This window comes from Mesoplodon bidens (genome assembly GCF_964165515.1).
Source record: "Mesoplodon bidens genome assembly, chromosome: 2".
In the NCBI taxonomy this organism is placed as follows: domain Eukaryota; kingdom Metazoa; phylum Chordata; class Mammalia; order Artiodactyla; family Ziphiidae; genus Mesoplodon; species Mesoplodon bidens.
Genome location: NC_138177.1, coordinates 70,821,258 through 70,846,198, shown reverse-complemented (window position 1 = coordinate 70,846,198; position 24,941 = coordinate 70,821,258). Strand labels below are relative to the sequence as shown.

The 24,941-nt window shown below is 38.7% G+C and overlaps 1 pseudogene across 1 annotated transcript; it reads right to left on the bottom strand.

Annotated features, from left to right (window-relative positions):
* Positions 1 to 545: 545 nt before the first annotated feature.
* LOC308612500 (NTF2-related export protein 2-like) lies at positions 546 to 995 on the bottom strand (annotated as a pseudogene). Its single transcript has one exon. The product of its transcript is annotated as an NTF2-related export protein 2-like (transcript).
* Positions 996 to 24,941: the final 23,946 nt, after the last annotated feature.

The following is a 24,941-nucleotide window of genomic DNA, read 5'->3' as shown; positions in this document are numbered from 1 at the left end:
CTTTTTCCCGGACTCCCTCCCAGCTAGCCGTGGTGCACTAACCCCTTCAGGCTATGCTCACGCCACCAACCCCAGTCCTCTCGTTGCGCTCTGACCGAAACCCGAAACCCGAGCCTCAGCTCCCAGCCCTGCCCGCCCCGGTGGCCGAGCAGACAAGCCTCTCGTGCTGGTGAGTGCTGGTCGGCACCGGTCCTCTGTGCGGGAATCTCTCCGCTTTGCCCTCTGCACCCCTGTTGCTGTGCTCTCCTCCGCTACTCCAAAGCTTTCCCCCTCCGCCCCCCGCAGTCTCCGCCCGCGAAGGGGCTTCCTAGTATGTGGAAACCTTTCCTCCTTCACAGCTCCCTCCCACTGGTGCAGGTTCTGTCCCTTTTCTTTTGTCTCTGTTTATTCTTTTTTCTTTTGCCCTACCCAGGTACGTGGGGAGTTTCTTGCCTTTTGGGAGGTCTGAGGTCTTCTGTCAGCGTTCAGTAGGTGTTCTGTAGGAATTGTTCCACGTGTAGATGAATTTCTGATGTATCTGTGGGGAGGAAGGTGACCTCCGCGTCTTACTCTTCCACCATCTTCCCAAAGTCCCTAGCCCAATCTTGAAAATGGAAGCAGTCACTTGCAATCTTCCACACTGTATTGTTAGGAGTAGACTAAGCAGTCAGCAGGAAGGTCTGGTTGAAGTAGTGTTGTCTGTTTCCATCAAACTTCACAGTTCCACTGGTCACCACAAGAACTGTAGTCTGGGCCTGAGTAACCTGCTCATGAACTGGCTGGCAATCTAGCATATTGATCTGAAACTCACGAGAAGGCAACATGTCAAAAAAATTAGTTAGGGCTTCCAGCCCTGTTACAACATTTCCATTTTATATTAAAGTGGTCTTGTCCAGATACAGCCTGGTTAGTGCCCATCTTCTTTTGTCCATTGTCTCATAGTAAATATTGACAAATTCCTCAGCAGCTCTGCATGCCTGATCTACATAAGTTTTAAAATCCATAGACATGGTCATCGGGGAGCCTAAAGCAGCCTGTTCCGGCAGTGAAGATGTTACTAAGTACTCTCGTGTCCAGCTCCCTTGGCTGCGGGATGATCAAATACTTAGGAAGACAGAGAGACCCGCTAAACGCAGATAATTCTCTACCCTCCCATTGTCTCCCGGAAGTAACTCAGTCCGTTGTTCGAGTCTTCTCCCGTTTTTTAATGCTTAGTCTGGCTAATGGTTTATCAATTTTGTTTATCTTCTCAAAGAACCAGCTTTTACTTTTATTGATCTTTTTAATCATTTCTTTCATTTCTTTTTCATTTATTTTTAGTCTGATCTTTATGATTTCTTTCCTTGTGCTAACTTTGGGGATTTTTTGTTCTTCTTTCTCTAATTGCTTTAGGTGTAAGGTTAGGTTGTTTATTTGAGATGTTTCTTGTTTCTTAACGTAGGCTTGTATAGCTATAAACTTCCCTCTTAGAACTTCTTTTGCTGCAACCCATAAGTGTTGGGTTGTTGTGTGTTTTCATTGTCATTTGTTTCTAGGTATTTTTTTTATTTCCTCTTTGATTTCTTCAGTAATCTCTGGGTTATTAAGTAGTGTGTTGTTTAGCCTCCATGTCTTTGTATTTCTTACAGATTTTTTCCTGTAATTGATACCTAGTCTCATAGCGTTGTGGTCAGAAAAGATACTTGATATGATTTCAATTTTCTTAAATGTACCAAAGCTTGATTTGTGACCCAAGATATGATCTCTCCTGAAGAATGTTCCATGAGCACTTGAGAAGAATGTTTATTCTGTTGTTTTCAGATGGAATGTACTATAAATATCAATTAAGTCCATCTTGTTTAATGTATCATTTAAAGCTTGTGTTTCATTATTTATTTTCATTTTGAATGATCGGTCCATTGGTGAAAGTGAGGTGTTAAAGTCCCCTACTATGATTGTGTTAATGTTGATTTCCCCTTTTATGGCTGTTAGCATTTGCCTTATGTATTGAGGTGCTCCTATGTTGGGTGCATAAATATTTACAATTGTTATATCTTCTTCTTGGATTGATCCCTTGATCTTTATGCAGTGTCCTTCTTTGTCTCTTGTAATTGTCTTTGTTTTAAAGTCTACTTTGTCTGATATGAGAATTGCTACTCCAGCTTTCTTTTGATTTCCATTTGCATGGAATATCTTTTTCCATCCCCTCACTTTCGGTCTGTATGTGTACCTAGGTCTGAAGTGGGTCTCTTGTAGATAGCATATATATGGGTCTTGTTTTTGTATCCATTCAGCCAGTCTATGTCTCTTGGTTGGAGTAATTAATCCATTTACACTTAAGGTAATTATTGATACATATGTTCCTATTACAATTTTCTTAATTGTTTTGGGTTTATTATTGTAGGTCTTTTCCATTTCTTGTGTTTCCTGCCTGGAGAATTTTCTTTAGCATTTGTTGTAAAGCTGCTTTGGTGGTGCTGAATTCTCTTAGCTTTTGCTTGTCTGTAAAGATTTTGATTTCTCTGTTGAATCTGAATGAGATCCTTGCTGGTTTGAGTAATCTTCGTTGTAGGTTTTTCCCTTTCATCATTTTAAATATGTCCCCCCAATCCCTTCTGGCTTGCAGAGTTTCTGCTGAAAGATCAGCTGTTAACCTTATGTGGATTCACTTGTATATTATTTATTGTTTTTCCCTCGCTGCTTTCAATATTTTTTTCTTTGTACTTAATTTTTGATAGTTTGATTAATATGTGTCTTGACATGTTTCTCCTTGGATTTATTGTGTATGGGACTCTCTGTGCTTCCTGGACCTGATTGACTATTTCCTATCCCATGTTAGGGAAGTTTTCAACTACAATCTCTTCAAATATTTTCTCAGTAACTTTCTTTTTCTCTTCTTCTTCTCGGACCCCTATAGTTTGAATGTTGGTGCATTTAATTTTGTCCCAGAGGTCTCTGAGTTTGTCCTCAATTCTTTTCATTCTTTTCTGTATTGTGCTCTGTGGTAGTTATTTCCACTATTTTATTTTCCAGGTCACTCATCCATTCTTCTGCCTCAGTTATTCTGCTATTGATCCCTTCTAGAGTATTTTTAATTTCATTGATTGTGTTGTTCATCACTGTTTGTTTGCTCTTTAGTTCCTTTAGGTCCTTTTTAAATGTTTCTTTTATTTTCTCCATTTCTATTTCCAAGATTTTGGATGATCTTTACTCCCATTATTCTGAATTCTTTTTCAGGTAGACTGCCTGTTTCCTCATCATTTTTTAGGTCTGGTGGGTTTTTGACTTGTTCCTTCATCTGCTGTGTGTTTCTCTGTCTTCTCATTTTGCTTAACTTACTGTGTTTGGGGTCTCCTTTTCGCAGGCTGCAGGTTCGTAATTCCCATTGTTTTTGGTGTCTGTCTCCAGTGGTTAAGGTCGGTTCAGTGGGTTGTGTGGGCTTCCTGTTGGAGGAGACTAGTGCCTGTGTTCTGGTGGAAGAGGCTGGATCTTGTCCTCCTGGTGGGCAGGTCCACGTCTGGTGGTGTGTTTTGGGTTGTCTGTGGCCTTATTATGATTTTAGACAGCCTCTGTGCTGATGGATGGGGTTTTGTTACTGTCTTGCTAGATGCTTGGCATAGGGTGTCCAACACTGTAGCTTGCTGGTCGTGAGTGGAGCTGGGTCTTGACGTTGAGATGGAGATCTCTGGGAGATTTTTGCCATTTGTTATTACATGGAGCTTGGAGGTCTCTTGTGGACCAATGTGCTAAAGTGGGGTCTCCCACCTCAGTGGCACAGTCCTGACACCTGGCTGGAGCACCAGGAGCCTGTCCTCCACATGGCTGGTGGTCTAGTGGTTAGGATCCAGCACTTTCACTGCTGTAGCCTGGTTTCAATCCCTGGTGGTGGAACTGAGATCCCAAATGCAGATGAGTGCTTTATTACTGAGGATATTAAAGCACAGGAATCAACAGCCAGATGAAGAGATTCATAGGGTGAGGTTGAGAACAAAGAAATTTCAGTCCTCTTGGAGTTTGGAGCCCAGCATGGTGGCATGTAGAGGCATTCTGCTTCACCAACCTGGAAGCTCTCTGAAATCCATTCTTTCTTCTTTATTCTGCTCTGTGGTAGTTATTTCCACTATATTATCTTCCAGATCACTTATCGTTCTTCTGCCTCAGTTATTCTGCTATTGATTCCTTCTAGGGAATTTTAAATTTCATTTATTGTGTTGTTCATCATTGCTTTTTTGCTCTTTAGTTCTTCTAGGTCCTTGTTAAACATTTCTTGTATTTTCTCCAGTCTATTTCCAAAATTTTGGATAACCTTTACTATTATTACTCTGAATCTTTTTTCAGGTAGACTGCCTATTTCCTCTTCATTTGTTTGGTCTGGTGTGTTTTCACCTTGCTCATTCATCTGTTGTGTATTTCTCTGCCTTCTCATTTTGCTCAACTTACTGTGTTTGGAGTCTCGTTTTCGCAGGGTCCAAGTTCATAGCTCCCATTGTTTTTGGTGTCTTCCCCCAGTGGGTAGTGTTGTTTCAGTGGGTTGTGTAGGCTTCCTGGTGGAGGGGACTGGTGCCTGTGTTCTGGTCGATGAGACTGGATCTTTACTTTCTGTTGGCTAGGGCTGAGTTCGGTGGTGTGTTTTGGGGTGTCTGTGGACTTAGTATGATTTTAGGCAGCCTCTCTTCTAATGGGTGGGCCTGTGTTCCTGTTTTGCTAGTTGTTTGGCATGGGGTGTGCTGCACTAGATCTTGCTGGTCATTGGATAGAACTGGGTCTTAGAGTTGAGACTGATATCTCTGGGAGAGCTCTTGCTGATTGATATTATGTGGGGCCAGGAGGTCTCTGGTTGTCCAATGTACTATACTCGGCTCTCCCCCCTTACAGTCTCAGGCCTGCCACCCGACTGGAGCACCAAGGCCCTGTCAGCCACATGGCAATGAATGTGGCAGTCTCCATTATGAAGTCAGATGATGAGGGTCTGCAATAACTCTTCAGATAGAACAGGCTGACTTGGTAGTACTTTGTCTATGAGGCTGTCTCCAACAGCCGATGGCTAAAAGATTAGGTCTCTGCATATGCTGCCAGAATCTTAAATGTTTATATAGAGGTCTTCACTGTGTTCAGTCATGGATTTGGTAGAGATCGTATCACAAACAGCTTACTCTCTCAAGGTTGTGTGCTTGAAACAGCACTTAAGCCTGAGTCTCTACAAGCTGCAGGAAGAAGAGACCGCCTGGTGTGGCCTGCAAGCCTTGATTCTTACCATGAACCCTGCTGCTGCCATTGTGGAATCTGGCTTCCCCCACCACTCTGCAGTGAGTTTTCAGTGAAACTTTCTCTCTGTGCTGATGAGTTTCATGCTACCTGAGTTGCCCAAAGCCATAGAGTGCTTAAAAGTTGGGGCTGGCTTACAAACCCAGCAAATCTGGCTCTAAGGTCTGTGTTACATCACCCAATGAGAGTTGAGAGGCCACACACCTAAACGCTTCACCCTTGTGAGCCACCTCCTCATACCTGCACTGCCACAGGAAGAATCGCCCACGCCGTCGTGTTTTATACCATGTTGCTTTGGGATTTGTTCTTTTTCCTAATCCGTGATCAAACATAGATTTATTTGAGACCAATATTTGTTAACACATTGAATAAAAAAGACTCTAAAATATTTTAATTTCTACTTGTTAGGCTTTGACAGGAGGTTAAGTGTTGAGTATAAAGAATAATTTTGATCTAAGATAATTTTACTTAATGGGATTCTACATGAATAAATACATTCTTGTCTTCCCAGTTATCAGGTTTTTATGTTTATCCTTGCTAGACTAGAAAGTCAAAACTACTCTATGTTTCTTTGCTTTTTTACAACAGAAGAGACTGTTGGAAATCCTGACTCCAATTTACAATGCTTTTCATGACTCCTTGACCCATATACAATATTTTTTTTTTTTTTTTTTTTGCGGTATGCGGGCCTCTCACTGTTGTGGCCTCTCCCATTGCGGAGCACAGGCTCCGGACGCGCAGGATCGGTGGCCATGGCTCACGGGCCCAGCCGCTCCGTGGCATGTGGGATCTTCCCAGACTGGGGCATGAACCCGTGTCCCCTGCATCAGCAGGCAGACTCTCAACCACTGCGCCACCAGGGAAGCCCACAATATTTTTTTCTAAAGGCAGTTTATGTATCACAATTCAATTACCATGCAACAGAACACGTTTTGATTTAAGTATGGTGGACTCCACATGAATCTATAAATAGAGACGAGGATGGGTAAGGAAAAGAAAATAGAAGGTGTAGGAGTAACTCTGGTTACTTAAGATTATAGTTATCCTGTGTATAAATACAGATAATTAGTCTTTTGGTATCACTGGTTTGAATCAGCTGAAGACTGTATTATTCTTTTTCTTGAATGTCTATGTCATGGCTGTTCAAAGGTGGGGGTGGGGGGGACATGTGAAATAAATTGTCATAATTCACAATTAACTCAATCCCTCTATACTACATTCAGTAGAACCTCTTTCTCAATCCTCTGTTCAGGTATATGATCTTCTTTTCTGTTTATTTGCATATACTTATTGCTATATTATTTGGGGCTTGGAGATAGAATTGAGCATTACTACCATGGTAAATCCTAAGTTGTCAGACTAGAAATGTATATAATTTATATTTAAAATTATTTAACAGAATATTTTGAAGATCTGTAATGTGTTCCAGAAACACTGAAGCATCCCAGAGAAGGACTCAAATAATGAAAATTAAATGGATCTTAAAGTTCCAAAGGTCTCCATTTAGTAATTAAAATAGATACATATATGAAAAATTAAATCATAAATATATCTGAATTCCCTTCAAAATAACCTTTTAAAATAGCTTAATATACCATGAAATTCACACATTTTATTTGTACAAATTTGTATCAAATCTTTTATTTGATAGAGTTGTGTGATCATTACCACAATCAAGTTTTAGGACATTTTCATCATCCCCAAAAGATACATCTTAACTGTTTGCAGCCAAATTCCATTCTGTCCCCATCGCAAGGTTAATAACTAATATTTTTTCTGCTGATATATATATATATATATATATATATATATATATATATATATATATATATATATATACACATATACATATATTCCTTTCCTAGACATTTCATATAAATGGAATTTCCAATGTGTAGTCCTTTGCACTTGATTACTACCATTTAGCATAATGTTTTTGAAGATATTTATGTTGTGGTTTGTACCATAGTTCATTTCTTTTATTGCTGAATAGTATTTAATTTTATGGTTATATCAGATTTTGTTTCTCCATAAATTTATTTATTCATAAATTGATAGACAATTGGATAGTTTTCTTCTTTTGGCTATTATGAATAATGCTACTAAGAACAGTCACATAAAAATATTTATGTAGATAGTATTCACTTCTCTCTGGTATATTTCTAGCTCTTCTACTATAAAGAATGTATTTCCACATCTTTTTAACTGAACATTTTTATTTATTTATTTATTTATTTTTATTAGTTTCTGCTTTATAACAAAGTGAATCAGTCATACATATACATCTGTTCCCACATCCCTTCCCTCATGCATCTCCCTCCCTCCCACCCTCCCCATCCCACCCCTCCAGGCGGTCACAAAGCACCGAGCTGATCTCCCTGTGCTCTGCGGCTGCTTCCCACTATCTATCTACCTTACGTTTGGTAGTGTATATAAGTCCATGCCTCTCTTTCGCTTTGTCACAGCTTACCCTTCCCCCTCCCCATATCCTCAAGTCCATTCTCAAGTAGGTCTGTGTCTTTATTCCCGTTTTACCCCTAGGTTCTTCATGACATTTTTTTTTTAAATTCCATATATATGTGTTAGCATATGGTATTTGTCTTTCTCTTTCTGACTTACTTCACTCTGTATGACAGACTCTAGGTCTATCCACCTCATTACAAATAGCTCAGTTTCGTTTCTTTTTATGGCTGAGTAATATTCCATTGTATATATGTGCCACATCTTCTTTATCCATTCATCCGATGATGGACACTTAGGTTGTTTCCAGCTCCGGGCTATTGTGAATAGAGCTGCAATGAACATTTTGGTACATGTCTCTTTTTGAATTATGGTTTTCTCAGGGTATATGCCTAGTAGTGGGATTGCTGGGTCATATGGTAGTTCTATTTTTAGTGTTTTAAGGAACCTCCATACTGTTCTCCATAGTGGCTGTACCAATTCACATTCCCACCAGCAGTGCAAGAGTGTTCCCTTTTCTCCACACCCTCTCCAGCATTTATTGTTTCTAGATTTCTTGATGATGGCCATTCTGACTGGTGTGAGATGATATCTCATTGTAGTTTTGATTTGCATCTCTCTAATGATTAATGATGTTGAGCATTCTTTCATGTGTTTGTTGGCAGTCTGTATATCTTCTTTGGAGAAATGCTTATTTAAGTCTTCTGCCCATTTTTGGATTGGGTTGTTTGTTTTTTTGCTATTGAGCTGCATGAGCTGTTTATAAATTTTGGAGATTAATCCTTTGTCAGTTGCTTCATTTGCAAATATTTTCTCCCATTCTGAGGGTTGTCTTTTGGTCTTGTTTATGGTTTCCTTTGCTGTGCAAAAGCTTTGAAGTTTCATTAGGTCCCATTTGTTTATCTTTGTTTTTATTTCCATTTCTCTAGGAGGTGGGTCCAGAAGGATCTTGCTGTGATTTATGTCATAGAGTGTTCTGCCTATGTTTTCCTCTAAGAGTTTGACAGTTTCTGGCCTTACATTTAGGTCTTTAATCCATTTTGAGCTTATTTTTGTGTATGGTGTTAGGGAATGATCTAATCTCATATTTTTACATGTCCCTGTCCAGTTTTCTCAGCACCACTTATTGAAGAGGCTGTCCTTTCTCCACTGTACATTCCTGCCTCCTTTATCAAAGATAAGTTGGCCATATGTGCGTGGGTTTATCTCTGGGCTTTCTATCCTGATCCACTGATCTATCTTTCTGTTTTTATGCCAGTACCACACTGTCTTAATTACTGTAGCTTTGTAGTATAGTCTGAAGTCAGGGAGCCTGATTCCTCCAGCTCCATTTTTCGTTCTCAAGATTGCTTTGGCTATTCGGGGTCTTTTGTTTTACCAAACAAATTGTGAAATTTTTTGTTCTAATTTTGTGAAAAATGCCAGTGGTAGTTTGATAGGGATTGCATTGAATCTGTAGATTGCTTTGGGTAGTAGAGTCATTTTCACAATATTGATTCTTCCAATCCAGGAGCATGGGATATCTCTCCATCTATTTGTATCATCTTTAATTTCTTTCATCAGTGTCTTATAATTTTCTGCATACAGGTCTTTTGTCTCCTTAGGTAGGTTTATTCCTAGATATTTTATTCTTTTTGTTGCAATGGTAAATGGGAGTGTTTTCTTGATTTCAGTTTCAGATTTTTCATCATTAGTGTACAGGAATGCCAGAGATTTCTGTGCATTAATTTTGTATCCTGCTACTTTACCAAATTCATTGTTTAGCTCTAGTAGTTTTTCGGTAGCATCTTTAGGATTCTCTATGTATAGTATCATGTCATCTGCAAACAGTGACAGCTTTACTTCTTCTTTTCCAATTTGGATTCCTTTTATTTCCTTTTCTTCTCTGATTGCTGTGGCTAAAACTTCCAAAACTAGGTTGAATAAGAGTGGTGAGAGTGGGCAGCCTTGTGTTGTTCCTGATCTTCGTGGAAATGGTTTCAGTTTTTCACCATTGAGGACAATGTTGGCCGTGGGTTTGTCATATATGGCCTTTATTATATTGAGGAAAGTTCCCTCTATGCCTACTTTCTGCAGGGTTTTTATCATAAATGGGTGTTGAATTTTGTCGAAAACTTTCTCTGCATCTATTGAGATGATCATATGGTTTTTCTCCTTCAACTTGTTAATATGGTGTATCACATTGATTGATTTGCATATATTGAAGAATCCTTGCATTCCTGGAATAAACCCCACTTGATCATGGCGTATGATCCTTTTAATGTGCTGTTGGATTCTGTTTGCTAGTATTTTGTTGAGGATTTTTGCATCTATGTTCATCAGTGATATTGGCCTGTAGTTTTCTTTCTTTGTGACATCCTTGCCTGGTTTTGGTATCAAGGTGATGGTGGCCTCGTAGAATGAGTTTGGGAGTGTTCCTTCCTCTGATATTGTTTGGAAGAGTTTGAGAAGGATTTGTGTTAGCTCTTCTCTAAATGTTTGATAGAATTCACCTGTGCAGCCCTCTGGTCCTGGGCTTTTGTTTGTTGGAAAATTTTTAATCACAGTTTCAATTTCAGTGCTTGTGATTGGTCTATTCATATCTTCTATTTCTTCCTGAGTCAGTCTTGGCAGGTTGTGCAGTTCTAAGAATTTGTCCATTTCTTCCAGGTTGTCCATTTTATTGGCATAGTGTTGCTTAGAGTAATCTCTCATGATCTTTTGTATTTCTGTAGTGTCAGTTGTTACTTCTCCTTTTTCATTTCTAATTCTATTGATTTGAGTCTTCTCCCTTCTTTTCTTGACGAGTCTGGCTAATGGTTTGTCAATTTTGTTTATCTTCTCAAAGAACCAGCTTGTAGTTTGGTTGATCTTTGCTATCGTTTCCTTCATTTCTTTTTCATTTATTTCTGATCTGATCTTTATGATTTCGTTCCTTCTGCTAACTTTGGGGGTTTTTTGTTCTTATTTCTCTCATTGCTTTAGGTGCAGGGTCAGGTTGTTTACTCGAAATGTTTCCTGTTTCTTAAGGTGGGATTGTATTGCTATAAACTTCCCCCTTAGAACTGCTTTTGCTGCGTCCCATAGGTTTTGGGTCGTCGTGTCTCCACTGTCATTTGTTTCTAGGTATTTTTTAATTTCCTCTTTGATTTCTTCAGTGATCACGTCGTTATTGAGTAGTGTATTGTTTAGCCTCCATGTGTTTGTATTTTTTACAGATCTTTTCCTGTAATTGATGTCTAGTCTCATAGCATTGTGGTTGGAAAAGATACTTGATACAATTTCAATTTTCTTAAATTTACCAAGCCTTGATTTGTGAGCCAAGATATGATCTATCCTGGAGAATGTTCCATGAGCACTTGAGAAAAATGTGTATTTTCTTGTTTTTGGATGGAATGTCCTATAAATATCAACTAAGTCCATCTTGTTTAATGTGTCATTTAAAGCTTGTGTTTCCTTATTTATTTTCATTTTGGATGATCTGTCTATTGGTGAAACTGGGGTGTTAAAGTCCCCTACTATGATTGTGTTACTGTCAATTTTCCCTTTTATGGCTGTTAGTATTTGCCTTATGTATTGTGGTGCTCCTATGTTGGGTGTATAAATATTTACAATTGTTATATCTTCTTCTTCGATCGATCCCTTTATCGTTATGTAGTGTCGTTCTTTGTCTCTTCTAATAGTCTTTATTTTAAAGTCTATTTTGTCTGATATAAGAATTGCAACTCCAGCTTTCTTTTGATTTCCATTTGTATGGAATATCTTTTTCCATCCCCTTACTTTCAATCTGTATGTGTCTCTAGGTCTGAAGTGGGTCTCTTGTAGACAGCATATATATGGGTCTTGTTTTTGTATCCATTCAGCCAATCTGTGTCTTTTGGTGGGAGCATTTAGTCCATTAACATTTAAGGTAATTAGCGATATGTATGTTCCTATTCCCATTTCCTTAATTGTTTTTGGTTCGTTATTGTAGGTATTTTCCTTCTGTTGTGTTTCTTGCCTAGAGAAGTTCCTTTAGCATTTGTTGTAAAGCTGGTTTGGTGGTGCTGAACTCTCTTAGCTTTTGCTTGTCTGTAAAGGTTTTCATTTCTCCATCACATCTGAATGAGATCCTTGCTGGATAGGGTAGTCTTGGTTGCAGGTTTTTCTCCTTCATCACTTTAATTATGTCCTGCCACTCCCTTCTGGCTTGTAGAGTTTCTGCTGAGAGATCAGCTGTTAACCTGACGGGGATTCCCTTGTGTGTTATTTGTTGTTTTTCCCTTGCTGCTTTTAATATGATTTCTTTGTGTTTAGTTTTTGACAGTTTGATTAATATGTGTCTTGGCGTATTTCTCCTTGGATTTATTCTGTATGGGACTCTCTGTGCCTCCTGGAGTTGATTAGCTATTTCCTTTCCCATATTAGGGAAGTTTTCTACTATAATCTCTTCAAATATTTTCTCAGTCCCTTTCTTTTTCTCTTCTTCTTCTGGAACCCCTATAATTCGAATGTTGGTGCGTTTAATATTGTCCCAGTGGTCTCTGAGACTGTCCTCTGTTCTTTTCATTCTTTTTTCTTTATTTTGCTCTGCATCAGTTATTTCCACTCTTTTATCTTCCACCTCACTTATCTGTTCTTCTGCCTCAGTTATTCTGCTATTGATCCCATCTAGAGTATGTTTCATTTCATTTATTGTGTTTTTAATCGATGCTTGATTCATCTTTAATTCTTCTAGGTCCTTGTTAACTGTTTCTTGCATTTTGTCTATTCTATTTCCAGGATTATGGATCTTGGAAATAGAATCTTGGATCAGCTTTACTATCATTATTCTGAATTATTTTTCAGGTAGACTGCCTATTGCCTCTTCATTTGTTAAGTCTGGTAGGTTTTTATCTTGCTCCTTCACCTGCTGTGTGTTTCTCTGTCTTCTCATTTTGCTTATGTTACTGTGTTTGGGGTCTCCTTTTTGCAGGCTGCAGGTTCGTAGTTCCCGTTGTTTTTGGTGTCTGTCCCCAGTGGCTAAGCTTGTTTCAGTTGGTTGTGTAGGCTTCCTGGTGGGGGGGACTAATGCCTGTGTTCTGGTGGTTGAGGCTCGATCTTGTGTTTCTGGTGGACAGGTCCACGTCTGGTGGTGTGTTTTGGGGTGCCTGTGGCCTTATTATGTTTTTAGGTAGGCTCTCTGCTAATGGGTGGTGTTGTGTTCCTGTCTTGCTAGTTGCTTGGCATAGGGTGACCAGCACTGTAGCTTGCTGGTCGTTGAGTGAAGCTGGGTGCTGGTGTTGAGATGGAGATCTCTGGGAGATTTTCGCTGCTTGATATTATGTGGAGCTGGGAGGTCTCTTGTGGACCCGTGTCCTGAAGTTGGCTCTCCCACTTCAGAGGCACAGCACTGACTCCTGGCTGCAGCACCAAGAGCCTTTCATCCACCCGGCTCAGAATAACAGGGAGAAAAAGCAGAAAGAAAGAATTAGTAGAAGAAAGAAAGAGAGAGGGAAAGAAAGGAAGAAGGGAAGGAAGGAAGGAAGGAAGAAAGAAAGAAAGGAGGGATGGAGGGAGGAAGGATGGAAAGAGAGAAGGAAAGAAAGGAGGGAGGGAGGGAGGAATGAAAGCAAAAGGAAGAGTGAATGGAAGAAGGGAGGGAGGGAAGGAGGAAGGAAAGAAAGAAAGACAGGAGGGAGGGAGGGAGGAAGGAAAGAAAAAGTAAGTGGAAAGAAGAAGGGTGGGAGGGAGGGAGGGAGGAAAGAAAAAGAAAGAAGGAAAGGAGGAGCGGAGGGAGGAAGGGAAGGTAGGAAAAAAAGAAAGAGCAGGTAAAGTAAAATAGAATAAAGTATGAAATGTAGTAGCGTTATTAAAATTAAAAAGTAATTATTAAAAAAAAAAAAAAACGGACCATTAGAACCCTGGGACATATGGTGGAAGCAAAGCTATACAGAGAGAATCTTACACAGAAGATTACACATACACATTCACAAAAAGAGAGCAGGGGGAAAAATCAAAAATTTTGCTCTCCAAGTCCACCTCCTCAATTTGGGATAATTCGTTGTAAAAAGAGGAAAAGGGCGAGAAGTCTGAAATCTTGCTCTCTAAGTCCACCTCCTTAATTTGGGATAATTCGTTGTAAAAAGAGGAAAAGGGGGGAAAGTCTTAAATCTTGTCCTCAAAGTCCACTTCCTCAATTTGGGATGATTCGCTGTCCATTCATGTACTCCACAGACGCAGGGCACATCAAATGGACCGTGGAGCTTTAATCCGCTGCCTCCGAGGCTGCACAGAGAGATTTCCCTGTCTCTGCTCTCACAGCTCCCGGGTCTCAGCCTTGGACCTGGCCCCGCCTCTGCGCGTAGGTCGCCGGAGGGCGTCCGTTCTTCGCTCCGACAGGACGGGTTTAAAGGAGCTGATGATTCGGGGCCTCTGGCTCACTCAGGCAGAGGGGAGGGAGGGGCGCGCAGTGTGGGGCGGGCCTGCGGCGGCAGAGGCCGGCGTGACGTTGCAGCAGCCCGTGGCGCTCCGTGCGCATTCCCGGGAAAGCCGTCCCCGGGTCCCGGGACCCCGGCAGTGGCGGGGTGCACAGGCCCCCCGGAAGGCGGGGCGGACAGTGACCCGCGCTCGCACTCAGGCCCCGCGTGGCGGCGGCGGCGGCGGCCCCAGCGTCCCACGCCCGTCTCCGTGGTCCGCGCCTTACCCGCGGCTCGCGCCTGTCTCCGGCGCTTCCCCAAGCAGCCCTCTTAATGCCCTCTCGCGCACCAGGAAACAAAAGGGAAAAAAGTCTCTTGCCTCTTCGGCAGCTCCAGACCCTTTCCCCGGACTCCCTCCGGGCTAGCCGTGGTGCACTAACCCCTTCAGGCTCTCTTCCTGCCGCCAGCCCCAGTCCTCTCCCTGCGCTCCGACTGAAAGCCGATACCGGAGCCTCAGCTCCCAGCCCCGCCCGCCACGGCGGCCGAGCAGACAAGCCTCTCGGGCTGGTGTGTGCCTGAGGGCACTGATCCTCTGTGCCAGAATCTCTCCGCTTTGCCCTCCGCACCCCTGTTGCTGTGCTCTACTCCGCTACTCCGAAGCTTTCCCCTTCCGCCACCTGCAGTCTCCGCCCGCGAAGGGGCTTGTAGTGTGTAGAAACCTTCCCTCCTTCACGGCTCCCTCCCACTGGTGCAGGTCCCGTCCCTATCCTATTGTCTCTGTTTATTCTTTTTTTCTTTTGCCCTACCCAGGTATGTGGGGAGTTTCTTGCCTTTTGGGAGGTCTGAGGTCTTCTGTCAGCGTTCAGTAGGTGTTCTGTAGGAGTTGTTCCACGTGTAGATGAATTTCTGATGTATCTGTGGGGAGGAAGGTGATCTCCGCGTCTTACTCTTCCGCCATCTTCCTCCGGGTCCCCAACATTTTTATTTTTTGAGAGTAGTTGGCACATCTTCATCTCTCAGCTTTTGTACCTCAATTGCAATATAGAAAAGCTCACATTAGTGTCACTTATGTAACACTAAGATGTTATTATGAGGTTTATTATTATTATGAGGTTTATTAAAAGATGTTATTATGAGGTTTATTGGTAAATATTGAGTTTGGAATGTTATTGAGTGTAAAAATAGTCAAATAGTTGACATGACCAGTGTTATGACCATAGTTAATCACCTTAATCACTCTAGTCCACATATTACAACAGACAGTATTTTGAAAGCAATATCCAAACATGAAATTATCCTCATGAACATGAGTGGGAGAAGACTTGCTTACAATTTAAGGAGTTTATAGAATATCTAAACCCATTCATAGACCCAATTCATGATAGTCCTTGCTCATGGCCAATCTTATCTAAATTGCTTCACTCTATTTTTACCATTTAATCTTTTCTTTTCTACTTTTGACATTTTGTTATAATGTTCCTTTTTACCTGTTTGAGAAATTATTTATATCATTCTGTCACAGATTTTATGTTTTATAATTTGAAAATTATGACAGGATACATTAATTGGCATTTTGCATCTACCTACTAGATTTTCTTCCTGGATGTAAATGTCCCTTCAATGCTGAATTTCAGAAAAACTCACCATGGGGTAAAAAGAGATTCTATTCTGGTTAGGACAGCACATGCAATTAACTAGAGTAGTGCTGTTTTATTACGTCACATGCATTAAAAAAAATTAAGAGGTGCAATCTAACATTTAGTTTCTGCATATAGAGTATGTAGACATTAGGAAATTAAATTCTATACTGCAGGAAGTTGTAGTAGTTAAATAGAAAGCTCCAGAAACAGACTTTACATTTAATGCCTTGATCAACTTTCATAAAAGGTGGCTAAGTTTTGTGTCCAGCACTAGTGCTTGGAATATTTTCTACAGCAGTCTGATACTAAAGTGCTTTTAAAAATTTTTTGTGTATCCTAATTTGTAGGTCTAATTTTCTATTATCCTCTTCATGTGTGGGCCCACTGAATGACTTTTTAATTTAACTCTTATATTTTTCCTAGTGTTTCTATAGTGAACAGCCTTAGAAGAGAGTAATATTGTTATTCTTTGGAGACAAGTGTGCTTATTGCCTATTCTCTATGTCAAAGCAAAAATGGTGCCAGACTATGTTAAACAGGCAAGGAAGGCTTTCTTCAAGGTTATTTTGGTAAAGGAGCGTTAACTAAGTCTGAACTTGGCAACTCTGACATCATTAGATGAATGGATAAAGGAGATATGATACATATATACAATGGAATATTACTCAGCCATGAAAAAGAACAAAATAATGCCACTTGCAGCAATATGGATGGACCTAGAGATTGTCATACTGAGTGAAGTATGTCAGACACAGAAAGACAAATATCATATGTATATGTATAACTGATTCACTTTGCTGTACAGCAGAAACTAACACAACATTGTAAATCAACTCTACTCCAATAAAAATCAATTAAAAAAAAAGTTAGGCTTTCAAGAATGTACACTTTTGTTTGCATAGACAGAAACATCTTTTTCTTTCTATAATTCCCAAACTATCCATATTTAAAACAATAAATTACTATTTACTGAACACTTACTAAGTGTTAGGCACTATTTTAGTTACAGGATACATTAGTAAACAAAAATAAAAAATCCTGCCTTCATGGATCTTCTATTCTACTGCAGAGACATAAAACCTAAACAATAAGCAGGATATATTAGTAAATTATATGTTAGAAGATTATGTGTGCTATGGGAAAAAAGTGGAGCAAGGTAAAGAGCAGAGGTGTTGGGGGTGATGATTTTAAATAGAGTGTCCAAGAAGACCTCTTTAAGAAGGGGCCATTCAAGTAAATACATGAAAGAAGTGAGGAAGAACATTATGGAGGCATAAATTGTCCTTCCTTTTTGTCTCATTTTATGAGTTAAAATTCAGTATCCATCCATGAACAAAAGTACCTCTCAGGGAGTTGGGGGATCCAGTATCATACACCAAAGGATCCAGGAGGAGTTTTTCCCACCTGTGCATTGGGTAACAGGTAGATAAACCTTTTTATGCATTATGGAAATGGCAGGTGTCTGTGAACTGGCTTCAGCCTCTCTTCATTGCAGTAGGGGAACACCTGCAAGATGTTGACTTGGACATACACCCAATGGTAAAAGAGTCTTTGTAGAAGTCCTGGTTTACAGAGGAGAGATGTCAGCACTCTGTTGGAGTGAAAAAAAAAAAACAGAAAAAAAACAAGCAAACACAAAACAGGTGCATTGGACAGTGTAAGAAGAAATTTGTCAGTGCCACCTGTCCCTCAAGGTTGCACAACTTGGGACTGAACTAGCTGACAACGATCTCTCCTGAAGGAAAAGGGAGAGAAATGACTGAGTGCCCACATTCCTCAGCTGTGTGGAATGCTGCTGGAGAAAACTTTTTCTGTCCCAGAGTACCCAGGGTACAGGCAAGACTTTCATGACTGGGTGGGGAGAGGAGCTCAAGAAAGGCAGATAAAAATACCAGAGAACATTTAAGGGATGTGTTTTCTGTTGATTGTGTTCAAGACCGTAGCAGCAAGTCCACCCACAAGCTGCTGGGAAAACCTCACTTGAGGATCTCCACAACTGGCCCATGGGCACCCCCAATACCCCAAGTGCCAAGCCCAAATCTCCCCCAAATCTTCAACGAGCTCCTTGTGAATGTTCCTGAAGTGTCTGTGAGAGTAAGATAAGGTAGACAGGGAGGAAAAACAGAAAACAGAAGAGGGTCTATGAACAAGGGAGAAAGCACAAAGTTGAGCTACAGCACCACCTTCAGGAAAATAAAAGAGAAGTTTCCAATATCTCATCTGACGTGTTGTAAGATCAAGAGAAGACATACAAAGTTAAGAATTCTGCTACATAAAAAGAAATGAAGTATTGATACAAGCTGTAATATTGGATGAACCTTGAAAGCATACTAAGTGAAAAAAGCCAGTCATGTAGGACCACAACATATATGATTCCATTTATATGACATGTTCAGAACAGGCAAATCTATGTAGACAGAAAGTAGGTTAGTAATTGCCTAAGAATGAGAGTGGGGTGGGAAGATTGGGCATGTTGGCTAAAGGTGTGGATTAACTTCTTAGGCTAATAAAATGTTCTAAAATTGATAGTAGTGATGGGTGTATAACTATGTGAATATACTAATAGCCATTTAATTGGACTCCTTACATGGTTGGCATATATGATACATGAATTATATCTCAATAAAGCTGTTTAAAGAAGAATTCTGCTACAAGAGGGAGCATGGAGCAGGTGTATCCATGCAAGGTCAGGAAAGCCCAGGGTATAAGTAGGACCAACAAAGAGTACCTTCCACCTGAAGATGGCTAGTAAGGAATGGGGAAGGTGACAGCTACTCCAAATGCAAAAGTAGCAATGTAAATCTCCAAGATATGCAATGAACCAAGGAAACATGACATGATCAAATGATCACAATAATCCTCTAGTAAGTGAACCCAAAGACACAGAGATATGTGATTTGCCCAATAAATAATTCAAAGTAACTTTTTTGAAGAAACTTAATGAGCTAAAAGAAAACACACAAAGGTAACTCAACAAAATCAAGAGAACAATACAGAAACGAAATGAGAAATTTAACGAAGAGGTATGTCATTAAAAAAGAGAGTCGTACAGAAATTCTGGTGCTTAGGAATTTAATGAATGAAATTAAAATGCAGTAAAGAAAATCAACAGAAGAGTAGACCAAACAGAAGGTGGACTCAATGAGTTAGAGAATAGGAGCTTTGAAATAACTCAGAGAACAAAGGAAAAGGTATGAAAATAGTAAAGATCTAATGGACATCATCAAAAGAACAAATCTCAGAATCATTGGATTTCTAGAAAGAGAAGACAGGGGAAGAAGACAGAAAGTTCTGAAGAAATAATAGTTGAAACCTTCTCAAATCTTGGGAGAGACTTGGACACCCAAGTTCATGAAACTAATACATTACCCCATTATTTCAATTCAGAATGATCTTCCCCAAGACACATTATAATAAACTTTCATAAATCAAAAACAAAGAGAGAATACTAAAAGCCACGAAAAAAATAAAGATTGCAACCTACAAAGTAACACCCATTAGGCTATCAGCAGATTCCTCAGCAGAAAATTTACAGACCAGGAGAGAGCAGAATGATATATTCAAAGTGCTGAATTAAGAAAAAAAGCCAGCCAAGAGCACTCTATCTGGCAAAGTTATTCTTCAGAAACAAAGGAGAAATAAAGATTTTTCCAAATAAACAAAAGTTGGGGAAGTTCATCAGTCACCACTAGACCTGCCTTACAAAAAAAAAAATGCTGAAAGGAGTTCTTTAAGCTGAAATGAAAGGGTGATGATTAGTAATATGAAAATACATGAAAATATACAATACACTGGAAAAAGTAAATATCTAGTCAGATTTAGAAATTTTGAATTTTGTAATATGATATCGTGTTAACTATTCAACTGTAGTATAAAAGTTAAAGAAGATAATTAAAATGAGTATAACTACTATAATTTCTTCATGTATGTAAAATATAAAAAGGGTTAATTTTGACATTAAAAACTTAAAAGAGAGGGAGTAAAAGAATGTAGGTTCCTGTGCAATCAAATGTATGTTGTTATCAGTGTAAGAAAGAAAACACAGTTTTAAAAATGGGTAAAGGATTTAAATAGTCTCTAAAGAATACATGCAAATCTCTAACAAGCACAGGAAAAAATGGTCAACAGTATTAGTCGCTGGGGAAATACTAATCAAAACCATGACATACAACTTCACATCTACTAGGATGGCAATACTACTACTACTACTAATAATAATAATGCAGAAAATACCATGTGTTGGCAAGGAAATGGAGAAATTGGGACTCATACATTTCTGGTGGGAATGTAAATTAGTGCAGCTGCTATGGACAACAATTTGATAGTTCCTCAAAAAGTTACAAATAGAATTACAATATGATCTAGTATTTCCACTCCTATGTGCATGCTCAAGAGAATTAAATACATATGTTTACCCAAAAACTTGTACATGATTCTTCACAGAAGCATCACACATAATAACCAAAAAGTGGGAACTACCCAAATGCCAATTGTTGATGAATGGATAAATAGATTTGGTATACATATGCAATGAAATATTATTCAGCCATTAAAAGGCATGAAGCCCTGATACATGTTACAACATAGATGACCCTTATGCTGGGTAAAAAGAACCATATGCAAAAGACCACATATAATATGATTCCATTTATATAAAATGTTTAGTATAGGCAAATCTATAGAGACAGAAAGTAGAGTAGAGGTTGCTGGGGGAAGAGGAGATGACTGCTAATGCATATGGGGTTTCTTCTCAGGCTAATGAAATGTTCTGGAATTAGATAGTGATGATGGCTGCCCAATTCTGTGAATATACTAAAATCCATTGAACCAACATTTTAAAATAGTAAATATTGTAGTATGCAAATTATCTCTTAAGTAAAAAAATCAGATCCAACCATGAATACAGACTTGAAAGATGTTCATAATATACTTTTGCAGAAAAAAATAAGTTGCAGAATAATTTAAAGATAGATATCAGATATCTATCTATCTATTTTTCTGTCTATGTATCTATCATCTATCTATCATGTCTCTCTCTCTCTCTAAGTGATGTGTGTTTGTGTGTGCATGTGTATATGTTTATAATCAGTCTAACCATAAATAGTGGAAATTCAAGGATAAGAAAGTTGGGGAAGAGAGGACATTTCAAAATCTATTTTATATATTGGTACTTTTTATTATTCTGAGGATCATATGTTATTTAGATAGTTTTACATTTATTTTTAAATAACAATATATTTTAATTAAAAAAATACTAAGTAAACCACTAAGAATCCTGCTGTTGGAACAGAGAGCAAAGGATATTTTTTCACTGCAACTAATTAATAAAAATTTGTTTAATAGAAATGGGGGCTCAGATTCCCCATACCCCTCCTGCTGAAAACCTGACTTCACTTCCTGCCCTCAGGTGTGTGAGAGGAGCATGTTTCTTTCCAATAAATACCAATACATCAAAAAAAGAGAGAAAGAAATGGGGGGTATTTTTAAATGAAGAATTGTGTTACGGGTTGAATTGTGTCCCTCTAAAATTCATATGTTGAAGTCTTAACCACTGGTACCTCAGAATGTGACTGTATTTGAGAATAGGGTTTTGAAAGAGCCATTGAAGTTAAAATTAAGTCATTAGAATGGTCATTAGAGATGACTGACATCTCTATATGAAGAGGAATTTTTTTTAAAGGAGGAAATTTGAACACAGAATTATAGAGAGAAGACGATAAGAAGACATAGGCAGAAGATAGCCAAAAACAAGTCAAGGAGAAAGGCCACAGAAGAAACCAGCCCTGCTGACATTTTTGAATTAGATTTCTAGCTTTCAGACTGTGAAAAAATAAATTTCTGTTGTTTAACTAGCCAAGTCTATGGTACTTTATTATGGCAGCCTTAGCAAACTAATACAGAACATGTGGTATAAATATAGTTTGCATATTTAGGAACTCTAGGTAGAATGAGATGGCTGGAGAGGCAGATGTGGGGAGAGAGAGATTTGAGGACAGTTCATGGAGGACCATATGGCCATCCCTAAATGCTTACTTTTGTTGGTTGTAAATTGTGAACTTTTGAAGTTTTGAGGAAGAGAGGAATTTGATCTGATATTTTCTTAGGTTGAGATCCATGAGCATGGTCAATTTAGTAGTGGAGAGACTAATAGAAACAGAGATTTTAGGAGCAGTTTAGTGACCTAGGAAGATCAATTACTACCAAATAATTATTACACTTGACTGTTTATCTTTGTCCTATAATTATACTGTACAAAATAGTCTCATCTTTATCTCATTTAAATGAAGACATAGACCATTATAGGAGAAGGCACCAATCTTCTTATTTTACAGATGAGTAGTCTGGGGTACAAAGTAAGAAATTAATTTACTCTTAGTAATTTTCTAGGTCACAGAGTAACTTCATGACATAAAATGTGTCCTCCTTCCTTGCAAATTTTTCCTTTGGATGGCCCCAGGCAGTGTGGGAAGTGAGGAAGAGGCAATAGTGCTGGTTGATTTATGAGGTTATCCACAGAATTGACTTCTATGTCACTGCACGGGGAGAGGGTCATGGTGTCCAGGGGTGTGTGTGACAAAGTATGGGAAATAGTTTTCACCATTGTTGGAGCAACGCTAGTGCCTTAGTCATAGCAGGAAGCAGCAGGGACAGCGGCACTGGTCATACCCATGGAGTGAAAATTCAAATGAGCTCTAGGAAAGGAGTAAGAGAGTGGGTTCTCTGCCGTGTACCTGCAGTGTGATAATAAAATTTTATGTAATCTCTGCTATATTCAGTGTTTACAAATGTAGTAGGGGGCTGAAAGTCCTGACTTAGCTTATCTCAAAAATTTTAAAGAAATTTAATACATACAGAAATATATTCCTCTATATATGTATATAAAGGGGGTTTGGGGGATTCATGAGTAATAGATATTTGAAATTTGAGAATATTTATCATATTATCAAGCAATGGATATTTGAGTGGAATTGATTTGAATTTAAAGATGAAATAAGGACAATTGGTATCGCTACAAAACTGAGACATACTGTCCTTGTATAAAGTATCTCTATGTTTATTCGTTTTATTCTGTATCCCTCGGAAAAGTTTCTTTACAGCTTTATTTTAATAGTTCTCGACTAGAAATTGTTAAATATATTTCTAAATGTTTTCCAAGGAAAATAAGTAAAATTTCCCATTTTTGCAAACACCTTCCTTTGATCTTTTCACACAGTTATGTTGAGGTTCCAAAGGAACTCATATATCCCAGGCCTAACATTTTCCTCTTGATATCTTCATTTGTAGGCTGTTTAGGGATTTACTCTTAAACTTTTCAGAGTCCTATAGGCACATATAAGGTTTCTAGTACATCTTTCTACTACCCTGGATCACTCTCTGTAGAGTTCACTTCTACAAATTCCTTCTGAGTTGTTGAACCACTGATTGTTACCAATGATGTCTCTTTTGGTCTCTTGCCAAGCCCAGATAGATACAACATCTGCTCTGCAGCTGTGTTATCAAGTCCCCTGGAATGATTAGTGCATTATGGTTTTTTTTAATTTATTTTTTGATACAAGTTCTTTCCATCTTGCTAATAAAGATTGATCAAGGGAAACGAGCAACTTTCTTGGCTGGGACATAAGGAGTGAAAATGCAAATACAGAAATTAAGTTCCAAAAGATTTTCCATAGGGAAAAGTGCAAGATGAAGTGAAATGGTTGGAAAATCATCTCAAGAAGTATGGAAGGTTTATTTTTTTGGCGGAGGGAAGTATGGGAAATTACTTCATGAGCATTGAATGAGTTTCAATTAATGCATGAAAGTTGAGTCAGTGCAGAAAGGACAAGGGATATTTTGCTAGAAGGTGGGGATTTTTAGAGTCTTATTTTTGCAATGAGCTGATCACCTTCTTCCTATTAGTTATATACGGACTGTATTTCTGGTCACTGGGCTCAATGCCTTATTGAGACAAGTACACTTGTGCCACAGTCACATTTTAATTACAAGGATCATAGAAAGAGGATGGCTCTGCACATATAAAAGTGTACATGTGTGCTTTTCTGAGGAATTGTCTTCTCAAATGAAAGATGTCTAGGAGAAACTTGTGCTAGCAGAACTAAGCTAGCACAAGTAGAATCAATGTTTTATTTTATAAAGGCTGATTTTCTGAAAATGTGTGAAACTATTAGTAGCTCATTAAAATCACCAGGAAAGATAAAAAGACAGTAAGGAATTTAGAAAAAAATAATGCATTGAATTTTTTTCTCTGAATGTATCTACCCAATCAACCTATCAACTCTTAATCTTTGTGAATGTTGTTTTTTCTTTTTTATATATCACTGATTAGGAAAACAAAAATCTATGTGTTTTTAATAATCTTTCACTGACTTATATGAAATATATATCCTTGAGGCAGGAGAATCTTTGTGCTTGCTAAACACAAACTTATTCATCTTTCTCAATATAAATGTCTCTGTGGAGTTATTTAACTGTTGTCTCTCAGCTGTAATTCACTATTCTCTACTTTATATATAACTTAGGTTGAGATCCTGAAAATTACATTTTTTTGAATCATTATTGTTTCATCTGTTCAATGATAAAGAGTGTCTTAGAAAATCAGTCCTAATATCAAGGCCAGCCTGATAGGCTACAAATCCAATTTCAGCGCAACTATATTATATCATGGCCAAGGTCACAGAAATTCCCTAATTCTGCCTTGGTTTAAGCTTTCCTACAGTGTATTCAAAAGATATATATATATATATATCTTTATATATATATATATAAAACAATGATGAATGGGAAATAAACATACCGATTTATTATTATTGGTTGAATTTATGCCTGAAACTTAAGTTCAGATTTCTCTATAAATTCAGCTGGAATACATGGCCTAGTTGAAGGCTGAAGGGGCTTTGTTTTCTTGCTAAAGTCAACCCCCAATCCAAAGATCTTATCTCTTTCCTGTAAGTTACATATGACTAAAGAGGGGAGCTAAAATTAACCAAGGGTGTGTGTGTGTGTGTGTATGCGCGTGCATGTGTGTGAAAAGAGGAAGGACGGCAAGATGTTTAGTTCTAACCCATGAGCACAGGCCCAAAGCCAAATTAATTCTTTGGTCAAGTGAAAAAATAAAAAGAGCCAGAATAAAATGTCAGAAGGAGAATCATTCTAATATACATAACCTTCTAACAAACAGTGATCCTACCCACTTGTGAGTGTTCTGCTATCTGACTGAAAATGATGGTAGCCACAAGTCTTGGAAAAGAACAAAGCAAAGTTG